Below are 13,821 nucleotides of genomic sequence, written 5' to 3'. Positions count from 1 at the left end.
TCTCCAGGCTCAGTGTGTATGTTCTGAAAATTAAGGTTCCAGGCAGGGCCCCTCAGAACAAAGTACAGAAGGCCAGGAGCTAATTAATCAAACTAGTATAAGGGTTTTAAAAGAAGTGGGAGGTTCTGACACTATGAGAATGTTGTTGACTAGCGGAGAATACCAAATTCCTCGGTAGCAAATGGTTTCAGGCAATTAGGATGTTTATTAGGACACAAATTCAGTAATTAGAGAGGAGCTCTAGGACTATTTATGTGGGGGGAGATTTAGAGTAATTATATATCAAAGAGACGCCACAGTCCTGGGCTTGTCTCTATCATAGATGACCACTGCTCACGTGACCCAGCCACATCGACTCTGGCTGCACCCAAGCTGGTTTGGGGTCTGTTGTCGCTTAGGGAGCCCAAAAGGGCTGCTAGGATGAAGTCAAGCCTCCTGAAGGTGAATTCAGAAACTGGCTCCTTCCCTCCCACACTGGTAAGACAAACGTTTAATGGAAAGTCTCTCAGAAGCTGGAACACGGCTGACCGGTGACCTGGACAGGCACTCCGCCAGGACAGGGGCTCAGTGAAGGTGGCCTCAGGCTGGTGCTTCTACTCTTGGTGGCAGGCAGGAGCTCAGCCTTGAGGTAGCCAGAGAAGATTTCTGCAGCCCTGGGGTGTGCCTTGCCCCCAGGGCTGCTTTGGAATGAGCCCTTTGTCTCCATCACCAGACCTCCTCAGCACTACCAGGGCCTTCTTCCTGGGATGACAGGATGCCAGCTCACTTCCGACAGACAGGGGGCCAGTCAGGGTAAGCCGGAGGGCTAGTCTGTGGCGTGGGGAGCAGGGAGCCAGCAAGGCAGATCCAGGTGCACGGAGAAGCGCTCTGTTGTGTCCCTGAACCCAGAGTGTCCTGGCCACCTCAGCCTCCACTTCGCCGCCTTTTTCTTTATTCGAAGCCGGGGGACACTTCAGTCTCCACTGGGCCTTCAGGCACCACCAATACCGATGAATATAGACATTCCTGGAGCCAGAGGAGCCAATGAGCCGAAAGCTTTTTGTGACACAAGTGTTTTGCTTTACTGTTTTGACTCATATTAAGCCATCAACAAGTATTTATTGAGTGCCTACTCAGCGGTCAGAGCCTCCGGGGACACAAGAGAAGTTATGGGTCTCTGCCCACAAAGAACCTCCACTCTAGGGGGGGGGTACAAAAGACAGGTGTACAGTGAACAAGGGATTTAAGTGGTAACCGAGGATAGTATTAGGGTCCAAAGAGGGGTTCTGAGAGAGGGGTAGAGGTTCCGGAAAGGGGCAGGAGGCTGAGGTGGGAACTGGGTGGTATGGCCTGGAAAGGGATGGGAAGGATGAGAAGCCAAGTTTGGTCTATGGGCAGTGCCATCTTCCTGCAGGGGACCCAGCTCTTTCTCCCATAGCCACGGGTTCCTCTCCAGGTATGACTGGAGCACATTAGTCCCTAGATTGTGAGTTGTTCCTAACTGAGTGGGACTACTTACCCCCAACTAGATGCTCCCCTAATTCTGTAAGTACCCCTGTCCTCACACTATCTGGGTCTTCTCAGCCATCTGTGGTCAGGAAAGAACCCCCTCCATTAGCAGGTAGAAGACCATTTTATAATGCAACTTGTCTTTTCTCTTCTGGGGTTTGCATCTTCCAGTGTCTGCAGCTCAGTCCCTCTGAAATTTGCTAAGTGCCAGGAGATTTGGGAGTGACACTGAAGGCAAGCAGTGATGGATGACAGGAGCTCAGCTGTCCATGGATCACGTGACAGCCCTCTTGGGCGGGGGATAGGCAATTTGACTTTGAAAGATGTTTGGCTTCTGGTCCCTTCAAACAGGGCAACCCTGAACAAAATTATGAAGCAGCCAGTGTTTATGGTCCCTTTACCCTCCCCAGCTTTGTTTCTGGGGCCTGCGCTTTGCTTCTGTTTTTTGCCCCAAAGCACACAATGCCTTCATCCATTCTGCCCCCTTTTTACCCAAGAAGCCCAAAGGGAACACTGCATCCTGTGCCAGACTTGACCTCTCTAATCAGTGACCCAGGTAAAGACCTCATCTCTCTCTTCTGCCTTATGCTAACAACACTTTTCATTCTTAGATGCATTACTTCATCTGCGAAAGGCTTTCACATCCATTATCTCCTCTAACTGTCCTGTCAAATAAGCTAGGTACCACACTTCCTCCATCCCAGCCTCCAAGGTAGGTGATTGAAGTTGAGTCCCAAAGCAGCTGGAAGCACAGTAAGGGCCCAGATCTCTCAGACAGGGCTCACCATCCTGGCAGCCTCCCTACATCCCCTCGGGGTCCTGAACCTGCTGGCTATTCAGTCTTCATCGCCCCACTCCAGACTCCTGGCCGGGTCTGGATGGCTGGCCTACATCCTAATTAACCTGCCTCTCAGCATTGTTGGGAGAATGAAATGAGATCATGGCTACAGAAGCACTTTGGAAGGTTAAAAGTAGCACACAGATGTAGAGGTGGCGATATAACTGGTAGCATTATTTGGGGTGGCTGAAATAAATTTCATTGGCTTCATACAATCCATGACCTGCCCCATCAACTCCTGGCTTGGAAGAGGCAGTCCAACAAGGTATTCCGTCCCCTGGCTTTCCAGGCAGACGACTCTCAGACAGCCTGGCTCCCTGTGGGTGCCCGGCTCTAGCGGCTAAAAGGATCTTCTGTCGCCATCCAAAGAGGGTCCAGGAACTGAAGCTCAAGTTGATGACTGTTGCTAGGCAGGACATGGTGAAAGGACAGGTGAACTGAGACGGATGGATCTGGAGCTGATGCTTTGGCCCCTGCCTAGTGGGCATAAAGGACAGAAATTCTAGCAGCTAGAGTCCCAGGCATCAGCTTCAAGTTCCCCCTCCCTCCTTGCCTTTGGCTCTTTTTTCTTTACATTTGGTTGGCTCCTTGGGGAGTCTTGTCATTCCCCCTCACAACTGGCAAGATTTGGAGCCATGTGGGGCCAATTAGCCCTATGATTTCAATCACGGGAGCCTGACTCTCCAGGAAGCTCCAGAGGATCCAGCATGGCAGCTGGGCCCCCAGAGATGTCATCTTCTGCTGGTGGCAGAGATGGGAGCTCCATCCCCAGGGCTCTGGAATGGCCTCTGACAAGGAGCTTGGATGCAAACCCTTCTTCTGTAAAGAAGCCCTCGCTGAGACTAGCTACTCCTGATCCTAGCAGCGCTGACCAAACTTGCAAGTGTCTATGCATCATCCGGGGGGACAGAAAAAATGATCCTGACACAGTAGGTCTGGAGTAAGGACTGAGTTTCTAACAAATTCCTGGGTGGTACCACTCCACTGATTCACAGACCACAATCTGAGAAGCAAGGGTAGGTGAGAACGCCATGCTCAAGCCATAGGAGAGCCACGATCAGGTGGGAAGGACTCTGGTGCTTTCGTTCAGCCAGGTAATAGCATTGAAGGTCCCAGTCAAAACACAAATACTACCTTGCAGAAAGGACACATAAATTCTTGCAAATGACAGGCTCGCTGACTGTAGTGATTTACCCCGTGAGAGAATAGGGAGGGTTCTAAATGTATATGAAGCAAGACAGAGAAAGCTGCTGATAGGGAAAAGGAGAGAAAAATCTGGCTGGGTGGGGCACTGCTGAAGAGTTTTGTTAGCAGAAGAACAGTCTGGAGTTTGAGACATCTGAGAACGAGGTGAGGAAGATTCTGGAAGAGAGAACAGTATGGAAAACAACAACGACTGCCATTCATTACGACCTTGCTAGACACCAGGCACTGTCCACGTGTTACCTCACTCCAGCCCCACAACAACCCACCAGTAGGCCATATTATTGCCATTTTGCAGATTGGGAAACTGAGATTTGGGGAGGATCACTAAGCAGCTTCAGGGCACACACTGGATCTGCACTGTGGGAGAACCACAATGGCAGCCCAGGTCTGACCTGACTTCAGAGCCAATTTCCTACACCATTTCTGCCAACGACCTGTGGTTGGCAGCTGCCCAGGAGGCAATAAGCTGACCCCGTGGGAGGAATCAGCAGACTGTTCCTCTGAGGTGAACTGAGGGTTAGCCCAGTGCTATCTGTCAGAATAGACTCCCTCCTTGAAGCCACCACATCGGAGGGGACGTGCTGGAGACCCCAGCCCTGATCTGACTTCCTACATGCCTCTAAGTCTACCTTCCCAGAGGACAGTCACCCCACAAGGCCTGACATGCCTGTTAACATCACTCACCACCAGACAGAAGCCCTCAGTCCTCTGATCATCCCTCAGAGCCCATCCCAACAGTGGTCTGTTCATACCCCAATGCCACCCTTCTCTTCCCTTCAGACCCTGCCGCTGTGCCCTGTGGAACCCCCAGTCAATAGCAAACTCCCCTATCTCCCTTAATATTGACATATCGTCTGAAAGTGCCCTTCATCTTATTTCCCAGTGGAGGCCTGGTTTATTCCTTGAGGACATTAATTGCCCACCAGTCCTCTCGAGTGGAAGCTGGTTTTATTTTCCCTCTCAAAGCTCACGACCTTCAGGGCCTGCAGGTGGAGTAGGCGGCGGCCTGGCTTGCCAACTCTGCCTCCAGGCCGTTCCTCCTCCTTCCTTCTGCAAAAAATCCTGCTCCTCTGAGGACATGCCTGCCGCCCACATCTCTGACTTTCTCCCTCCTCATTGTTATCTTTGACTTCCTGGGTAAGCGCCCAGTCTGACCGAGGACTTTAGTTTCCACTCACATGTGATCTTTCTCTCTTTTTTTATTGTGGTGAAACATACATAACGTAAAAATGGACCATTTTTATGGCTCAGTGGCCTTAAGTGTATCCACTTGTTCTGCAACCATCCTCACCATCCATATCCAGAACTTCTCATCACCCCAAACTGTAACTCTGGACCACTGAAGACCAACTCCCCACTCCCACCTCCCCCTAGTCCTGAGCAATGATTTTTTTTTTTGCCTGTCTCTATGAATCTGACTCTTCTAGGAACCTCATATTGGTAGAATCATGTAATATTTGTCCTTTTCTGACTGGCCTCCTTCACATAGCATTAATGTCATCAAGGTTCATCCATGTTAAAGATGTGTCAGAATTTTCTTCCTTTTGACATCCGAATAATATTCCATTGTGTATGTGTATGACATTTTCCTCATCTGTCAACAGACACTTGTGTTTTTCTACCTCTTGACTGTTGTGAATAATGTTGCTATGAACGCGGGTGTAAAATATCTATGGGAGTCCCTGCTTTCAATTCTTTCGTGTCTAACCCCAGAAGTGGGATGGCTGGATCACATAGGAATTCTAGGCGTAATTTTTTGAGGAACCGCTATACCATTTTCCACAGTGACAGCACCATTTTTCACTAGGGTTCTTACGTCTCCACCTCTTTGCCAACACTTGTTATTATTTCTTATTATAAGAAATATTTTCTATTATTTTCATATCAGCCGTTCTATTGGGTGTGCCTGCTCCAGTTCTTGATCTCATCAATAGTGAATTTGGCATCCACCTGGTGAGAGGGGGCCTCCAACAACAACTTCCACACTTTGCTCAGCCACTCACTCCATTGCCACCCCTAGACTTTGGGTCGTCATCTAGCAGCAGATGTTGCCGCACCTCCCCAGTCTCCTTCGCTGTCAGCCCGCACTCTGCTATCCCACCTATCCTGCCACTTCACTTCCGCATGGACTCCAGGGCTGACCCGACAAGGATTCGAGGAATGCAGGAATAATAGGAATGCATCTTGAGCACCTAGTCACATCCCACTTCCAATGTTCTTTCCCTGGAAATCTGTCTTTATTCTACGAAGAGTCCATTCTTCATCCTTGGGTCTCAGCTTAAATGTTACTTCCTCAGAGAGGCCTTCCCCCTACTTATTCATTTTTTTTATACTCTCCTTCAAGCACCTCCTTATCTTAATCTCCCTTCATGTCTCGATTAGAGCACCGGGTCTATCACTAGGTTCATTTTCCTGCAGACACCTTCAATTCCCTACCTTTCTCTCCCTTTGTTACACTTGCTTCGCAAATTCTTACAACTTGATGAACTCACACACACACACACACACACATTCTCCATGTCAGTATTTGAGTAGCTGAAGGCAGCTGGAGAAAAACCACACCATTGGGTAGATGACTTTCACTTTAAATTCAATCACAAACCTGGTATGGGTTTTCAACAGAACCACTTTCTCACATCTCACTCATGAAAATGACTATTTCATAGCTCTCCCCTCCATTTTCCTCACCTTCTCATTTGCCCCAGCAAGTTTCAGCTGATGACCTTATCCCATATGTTACCGAGAAAGCAGAAGCCATCAAATGAAAACTCCCTCGTCTTACCATCAAATCTACACACCATCCTGTCTGCATCTGTATCCATGAGTTCTCTTATCCTCCTATTAAAATGGAGGATGTTTCTTTTCTTCTATCAATGGTAGATCTCTTTGTTTATGCTTGAGTACCTGTCGTCTCTTTGAGGTTTTTGCTGCTTTGGGCATTCACTTTCCTCCCTAAATCTTTCATCTGTACACCTCTCCAGAATTGTGCTAGCATGCTGATAGAAATCATCTATCATTAAGAAAGCAAACAGAAACCACTTCTTTCTCCACAATCCCTTCACATTGTCCTCATTTCCTGCTCCCCTTCCACAGCAAAAACGTTCAAGAGTTTCCTACACAATATTGTCTCCACTTCATCTCCAACTTGCTCCTCAATCCATTATACTCTGGCTCCCTTATCTGCCAGTCCAGAGGTGCTCTTGTTAAGATCACCAAAGGCCTTCCAGGTCGTCTCTCAGTCCTCATCTTACTCGACCCCTTACTTCCCAGCTTTGTGCCTAGTTGAACTCTCCCTTCTTCCTGAAATGTTCTCTTTTCTTAGCTGCTATGATTCTCTTCTTAGTCTCCAGTGAACTCTCTGCCTTTTCTTAGTCCCATTTGTGGACTTTTCTTCTTCTATTTAGTCACTAGGTACAGCATTTCTTCCCAACTTAGCCTCTACTCTCTTTCCCAAGGTGATCTCATCAGTCCCCTGGCTTTCCATACACATCTGTATGCAGACAGCTCCCAAATCTGCATTCTATCCTCATCTCTCTGAGAGCTCCCAATTCTCCTCTCCAACTCTCTACTCTGAAGGCTCCACTTTTATGTCTTACAGGAATCTCAAAAGTAACATGTCCAAAGCTGAACTCTTGATTTCTTCCTTTTCACATTTAGGCCTCCCTCTGCCTACCTCATTTCACTTGATCTGAGCCAAAAGGCCGAGAAGCGATGCCTACCTCATTTCAGAACGTGGCACCCACATCGTTTCAATGACTCAAGCCAGAAACCTCAGAGTCATTCTTGAGTCTGTCTGTCCCTTTCCCTTATCCTCACCTTCAGAATCTGGCCAACTCTTTCCATCTCCACAGCTGTCACCCAGTTTAAGCCATCACCATCTCTCTCCCAGATTGCTCTGTGCTGGTCTCCCTGTAGCCACTGCTGCCCCCTTCAAGTCTGACTCTACAGATATTGCGGAAGTGCGAATCAGATCTTATCACTCCTCCGCTTAAAACCCTGAAGGTATTTCCAACTGCATGTAAATAACACCTAAATGCTTTTTCACAGCCTACAAGGTCCTGTGTGGCTCTCCAGCCCTCCCTGACAAGCCCTTTTCATGCTACTCTTACTCTGCCCTAGTATAGCCTGGCCTCACTTGGCCTTTCGGTTTCTGATCATCTCAAGTTCAATTCAACTTCAAGGCCTCCCCACCTGATTGTCTTCATTTCTGGAAACCTCTTTCTTAATTCTTCACATGGCTGATCTTTCATTCTTCAAGTCGCCATTTGAATGTTACCTCCTCAGAGAGGATAACTCTGCTTGTTATCCCTTTTACTGAAACCTGTTTGTTTCCTTCATGAGATTTGTCAGCATCTGCAATTATAGATGCATTTATATGATTATTTGTCTGTAACAATATATCCCGTAAGTAATGTAATCCCACAACAATAGAAATTCTATCTCTTTTGTTTTCTCCATCTCCTAGTATGGTACCTGCATATAGTAGGTGCTTAATAGATATTTTTTAAATGGATCGATGGATGTGTAGATAGGTGTGATTTTGAAGATACAGATGAGGATCCTCTGGCTGTTCCATATATTTCATTATCAAATAGCTATTGGTTCTGTCTACGTATGGGAAAGTTGGGTTGCTAATGGGGAGTCTAGACCATGGGAGAAACCCTTCAACATCTCTGGCCAAAGTTAAAGTTAGGGAGAGAAAGAAAAGGAAGAGTACAAGGAGGGGGTCAATCTAAGAAGAAACAGGAGTCAGCATGGCCCCATTCCTTTTGAGGATGCCGGGGTAGGGAAGTCTAATGGTGATTCCTTCTTAGGGAAGGAATATTTCTTCAAAGGAAAAATAAGTTTCCTTTCAGAACAGCTGGAGGCTAAGTTGGGGGGTGGAGACTGGGAGGGATAACTCTGTATAGTCCTTTCTACTCCTAAGAGTCTCTGGGTAAACAATCTGGTTGCTTTCCTAGGATTGCCTCCTTTTTTTCCCTCCAAGTCTTTAAGGCCCTGCAACTTCCTCTTCCACTGAGCTTGGACAAGCATCTTCTGGAAAACCTGTTGGTGTCTGGATTCCTTTCTAGTTTCCAAACAGTTACTTTCCTCCAGTGGGTTGGAATGGAAACACCTATCACCTGTTCTAGCAGGTCAAGAGGGAGCAGGTAGAGAGACCAGGGCCGCCATTTTTCCTTTCACAAATACCTAGGAGCCTAGAGTCACCCCAGAAAACACCAACCCCAGTGTTTCTGAGAGGACACTGCAAAGAATCCGCTCACAAACCCCCCACCGCTCCCTACTTCTCCCTACTTCTCCCTCCAGAGGCTACACATCCAGTAGACTCAGACATGTTGTCTAATAGGCCCAGACACGCACTTAAACTCTCCCTGCTGGGGAGGTGACAGATGTGAGGGCTGTGCCAGATGTGAGGCTGATGCCATATGGCACTGTGGGTCATAAGGTCTGAAGCTGCTGCCACTGAGCTGTGGCGGAGTTAGTGGGGAGATCCTTATATTTTAGCCCCCACTCACCTGTCACTGGCAAAGGCAGTGAGGGGGAACTAGAGCTATGAAATATTCACGGGAGCTTGAAGGAGCTGTCATGTCACTCCAATGAGCCCTGGGCACCCCAGCCCCCACCTTCCATGTACCACACCTAATATTTCTGAGGAAGGCAGAGACAGAGATTGACTGATGAGGAATAGAGGGGAAGACAGCTGAGCAGAAAGGGGGCCAGACAGCAGGAGGGAGGGATAAGGAGAGGCAGAGAAAAACAGAAGTGCAGAAATGAGATGAGAGGAGGGCCTCGGTGGCAGTGAAGGAGAAAGCACAGTCATGGGCAAGGCAGGCCCTCCAGAGAACATGTGCCTGCCACCTCTGGTTTGCATTACTTTTTAGAGGCCCACTCCAGAGCTGCCTGCTCTCCCAGTGCCCTTGAGCTTCCCCCAGCTTTACCCCAGGGCTCCTGCGACTGTAAAAGGGCCACCTGATAATGAGAGCCTCCTGGTATCGGACTTTGGGTGATCAAGCTTTTCCTGGAGGGCCACTGCTATTAAAATGCCATGCTGACAGGAAATGGCACCTCTCCATTCCACAGATGGGCAAATCTGACACGGCCTAAGGAAGAGACCCAGGACACTGACCTGATGTGGGCCAATTCCTCAGCCACCTCAGGCTGTATTATTCTCGTGAAAGAGATTGAGATCAAGGGGAGAAAATAGGAAGGGGAGAGGATTCCAGAAGGTGGGAAGGAATGGTCATGATGGGAAAAGTGGAGTTGGCAGGGAAGGGAGCAGCAGGCCTGAATTCTTCCCCTCAAGTGAACACATCTCTCTGAGGCCAGGCTGGGCTGCAGAGCTCTGGCACAGAATGAGAAGCCAAGAGAGGGTCCCTGGCCATAGAGATCTCTCTGCTCTTGGCTCCTAGCCTCTTGTCTGCCAAGGGCTGAACTGTAAACAAGGCTTGGAGGCCAGATAGGGGGAGCAGGTGTGGGCAGGAGCGGCTGGGAACATCCCAATAAGTAGCTGCCTCCAGCAGCCAAAGATCCAGGGCTCAAAGAGTACCCCTCTGGGGGGCAGGTGCTTGGCAGGTGCCCACAGCACAGGGCTCCCAGAAGAGCCTCCCGAAGGCAAAGGAAAGCCTACTTGGCTGGCTGGCTGGCTGTGCCGTCTCCCTCCTCTCTGTGAGGTCACCGGACATTGATGGTCTGGGCCACCAGCCTAAGATGTCCCTAACCCCTAACTCTGGTCAAACAGCCAGAGATCTCAGAATTGGCAAGGACCCCTGGAAGTTATACACTTCACCCTTGTCCACCCCCTGCGGATTTCTGGAAGCAGCAGGGAGAGAGGCTTCTAGAGGAAGACTGCAGCTGGGTACTACAGGAGGGGGCCAGGTTTGGGCAAGGAGAGAGGGAGGGCATGGAGAACAGGCTCAGAGACAGAAGGGAGCAGGGGGTATTGGCAGGAGGCCTGAAGACCACAGCCTGAGTAGAGGAGGGGCTGCTGGGAAAAGACGAGCCTAGCAATAAGAAGCTGGAGCCTACCCAGATAGACAGTGAGTAAACCTTGCCATCCTTCCTCCCTCCCCTACTCCTTCATGTCCAGTTCTGCTGGGGTATAAGGCCCTCTCCCCAGTGCCCCCTTGGGGACTTTGTGAGAGAGGCAGTCCAGTCTAGCTGTAGCTGGACTGAGAAAAGCATATCTATCTGGCTGCTTTGCCTAGATGCCATCTGCCCCTGTGAGGCTGAGATGATGCAGGTGGTATATGAAGCCCAGGCACCATGCCCGGCAGGCGCCAGGCTGACCTCCTGTAAGGGAGCAAACAGGAGCAACCTCTGGCTTCTCCCTCTGTGTGCCATCTCCAATCTGTCCATCCAGGAGCACGGGGTGGGGGCAGGGCCGAAATCAGGCCAAGAAGCAACTCAAAAAAGAGGTTATGTGAGCAGAGGCCTGGCAAACTCGGGTCATGCCGTCTGGAGACATCCAGAAGATGCCAACTACAGCTTCAGGACAACGAGACACCTTTTAGTCTCCCTAACTGCCTCTTCCGACTGAGAAAGAGGAAGGAATTATAAGGTCTTTCCTAAAGAAAGGGAAAGATCCTATGGGATCAGAAAAAGAGAGGGGGTTGGTGAACCATCCATCTAAAAATATGGTGGTACTTGGGGGAGAGGGGTGAACTACCCCCTGTCCGTTTCCTGGAGGTGAATGGCAGGAAAATTGCAAAGCTTAGGGGGCCCTTGCACTTGTCTTTGGGTGGGGGTGGAGAGGAGACTGCACTCTATTCTGCCACCAGGGTTGGGGGAGACTGAATCCTCAGGAATCCTAAGAACCCATAGGCTCTGTACTGGGCAACACAGATTCACCAGGGGACCTCAGATTTGACTCACGGAGGTAGAAAGGCAAACCCGTGCATTGTAGAAAGAACCAAAAAGGGTGAGGAAAAATGATTTTGGAGGGGGCCTAACCCTCCATTACCCAGAATGTTCTATTAATCAAAAAAGCCCTTTGGCAAGCATTTAGGTTTTGGCATTACAGAGTGCATTTGTAGTTTTTTCAGTGACGAAGATCCATAGTTGGGACTCTGCAGAATATTACTGCAGAATAATGCAAGCTCTGCTCCCACATCCCTTCTTATAAGGGGGCTATAGTGGAGACCCTGGCTGAGAGTCAGAGGCTCCCTCTGCCAGCTTTTAGATAACATGCACTTATGCATTCATTCATACATGCAAGCAAAATTCACTGGGCACCTACTATGCCCGGTCCAGTGCTGGGTACTGGGGATTGATTAGGCACAGGCGGTCCCTTTAGGGAGATTGCAGTCTGAGGTGGGGACAGGCATGTAAACAAATATAAAACCATGGTGTGACAAGGGGCAGCAGAAGATACTATGGGGACATCTCAGAGGAGGGTCTGTTCCCCACTCCCCACGAATCCCAGAAGATCCCCCTATCTGAACAGTGAAGGTGAATAGGATTTCAGCAGATGAACAAGACAGAGAAGGGCATTCCAGGAAAGGAATGTCAAATCACAGCAAATGAATAATAAGGGAGATTCAGTAAAGAGGGAAACCTCTAGATATTTAAGTCACTGCAATTAAGTGAAGAAATCAGAACAAATTCAGGCAAAACTGAAGGGAATCTTTAATCTCTGGTGGCAGAAATGAGAAGACTACTTCTGAAAATATGTAGTACACTCAGAAGAGGCCAGAGAGACAAATAGGGACACAGCCCAGCATTGGGGTTACCAGCCAAGTGTCCTATGTACTACCCCAAAGCTACACATGGAAGGCCCCTCCTTCCGATGCACAGAGGCAGAAAGGGTGGACCGTCAGCAGCTGCACTGAGATACAGCCACAGCAATGGAGACTGCAGTCACGAGGCTCACTTGCCCCTTTACTACCACATCGAAGATGGTCCCTGGGAGACCAGCTCTGTGAATGGGCCAGGGTCAGCGATTGGAAGTTAAAGCAACTGCACTGTAGGACCAGATGTGATACACATCTGGGATATGTGGCCACATTCAGTTCAGGTCACAGGGGCCATCTTAGGGGAAGGAGGGCCAAGTATTGATAGGCACAGAGATATTATACCCAAGTATCAAATATGGGCTGCGGAAGCCTTGGCCAAGAAACAAGCTCATTCTCCCTTCCCAGGAGGTAGGAAGATGGCTTTGCTGAGCAAGGCCAGTAAGGCTCTAAAAACTTTTTAGAAAAATAATTCCTAAGAGAGGTACTCAGATTGAGCCATAACGTCGAATTAACAACTTCAAGCCAGCAGACCAGACACTTGTCTAATTAATAAAACTTATAAAGCAGAACAACTTATTGATGTTACAGGCATGGCATTTAGTACAACAAAACCCAGCTCCATGCAGGGCGCTCCAAGTTCACTAGGAGGCCCTTTTCCTGCCAACCAGCACAATCCCTTTCATGCAAAGAAGGGGCTGGGGAAAGGAGAGGACAGGACAGAGCGCTGGGCAACTGACCTGGGAGGAGAAGGGACAGTTCCAGGAGCCTGGCAGGGGAAGGCAATGGGAGAAGCTCTGTCTCTGGCACAAATTTGCCAAAGATTAGTTCCAACCTGTGCTTTGGAGGCAATGGATCTGGAATGCCAACTCTGGCAAGTGACTTAACCTCGTGAACTTCAGTTCCTACACAGATAGTACCTATTTCAAAGTACTTGCATGAAGATTAAATATATACATAAAGTGTTGGCAAAAAGTAAGTGCTCCATCAGTAATAGCTATTAGTAATTATTGTTGTTATTTTTAGCCACCTACTAATAGGATCTGCGGTCCTGTTATAGCCCACTTGGTTTGCCTTTCTCTACAGAAAGTAATGGGGGTGATTTGAAAACTAATTCAAATCTCTTTAGACCTTGGGCCCTGACTTCAGATCAGCACAACAAATAAGCTTTGCTGTGAGGAAAACCAACACTATTTTACGACTTCATTAAAGCCAACTTCTCATCAAATTTGTAGTGGTTAACAGTGTGGGTACTGAAGTAAGACTGGGTGAGAATTCCAGCTCTGAATTTCCCTAGCTGTGGGACCTTGGGCTTGTCCACCTCTCTGTGCCTCGATTACCTCATCTGTGAAATGGGGATAATATTAGTATTTACCTCATAAAGTTGCTGTGAAGGTTAAGTAAGATAATACATGTAAAAGCACTTTATGGCTGTGCTTGGCACATGAAAAATGCAGAATGTGGGCTACTGTCCTTACCTCTAAAGGGCTTGGCACAATGCTAGGCACAGAGCAACAGCAGCTACTATGCTCATCAGAGCAGAAGGGAGATCTCTGGGAG

Source organism: Talpa europaea (assembly GCF_964194135.1).
Source record: "Talpa europaea genome assembly, chromosome: X".
Taxonomy (NCBI): Eukaryota; Metazoa; Chordata; class Mammalia; order Eulipotyphla; family Talpidae; genus Talpa; species Talpa europaea.
This window is presented reverse-complemented; position numbering follows the sequence as displayed.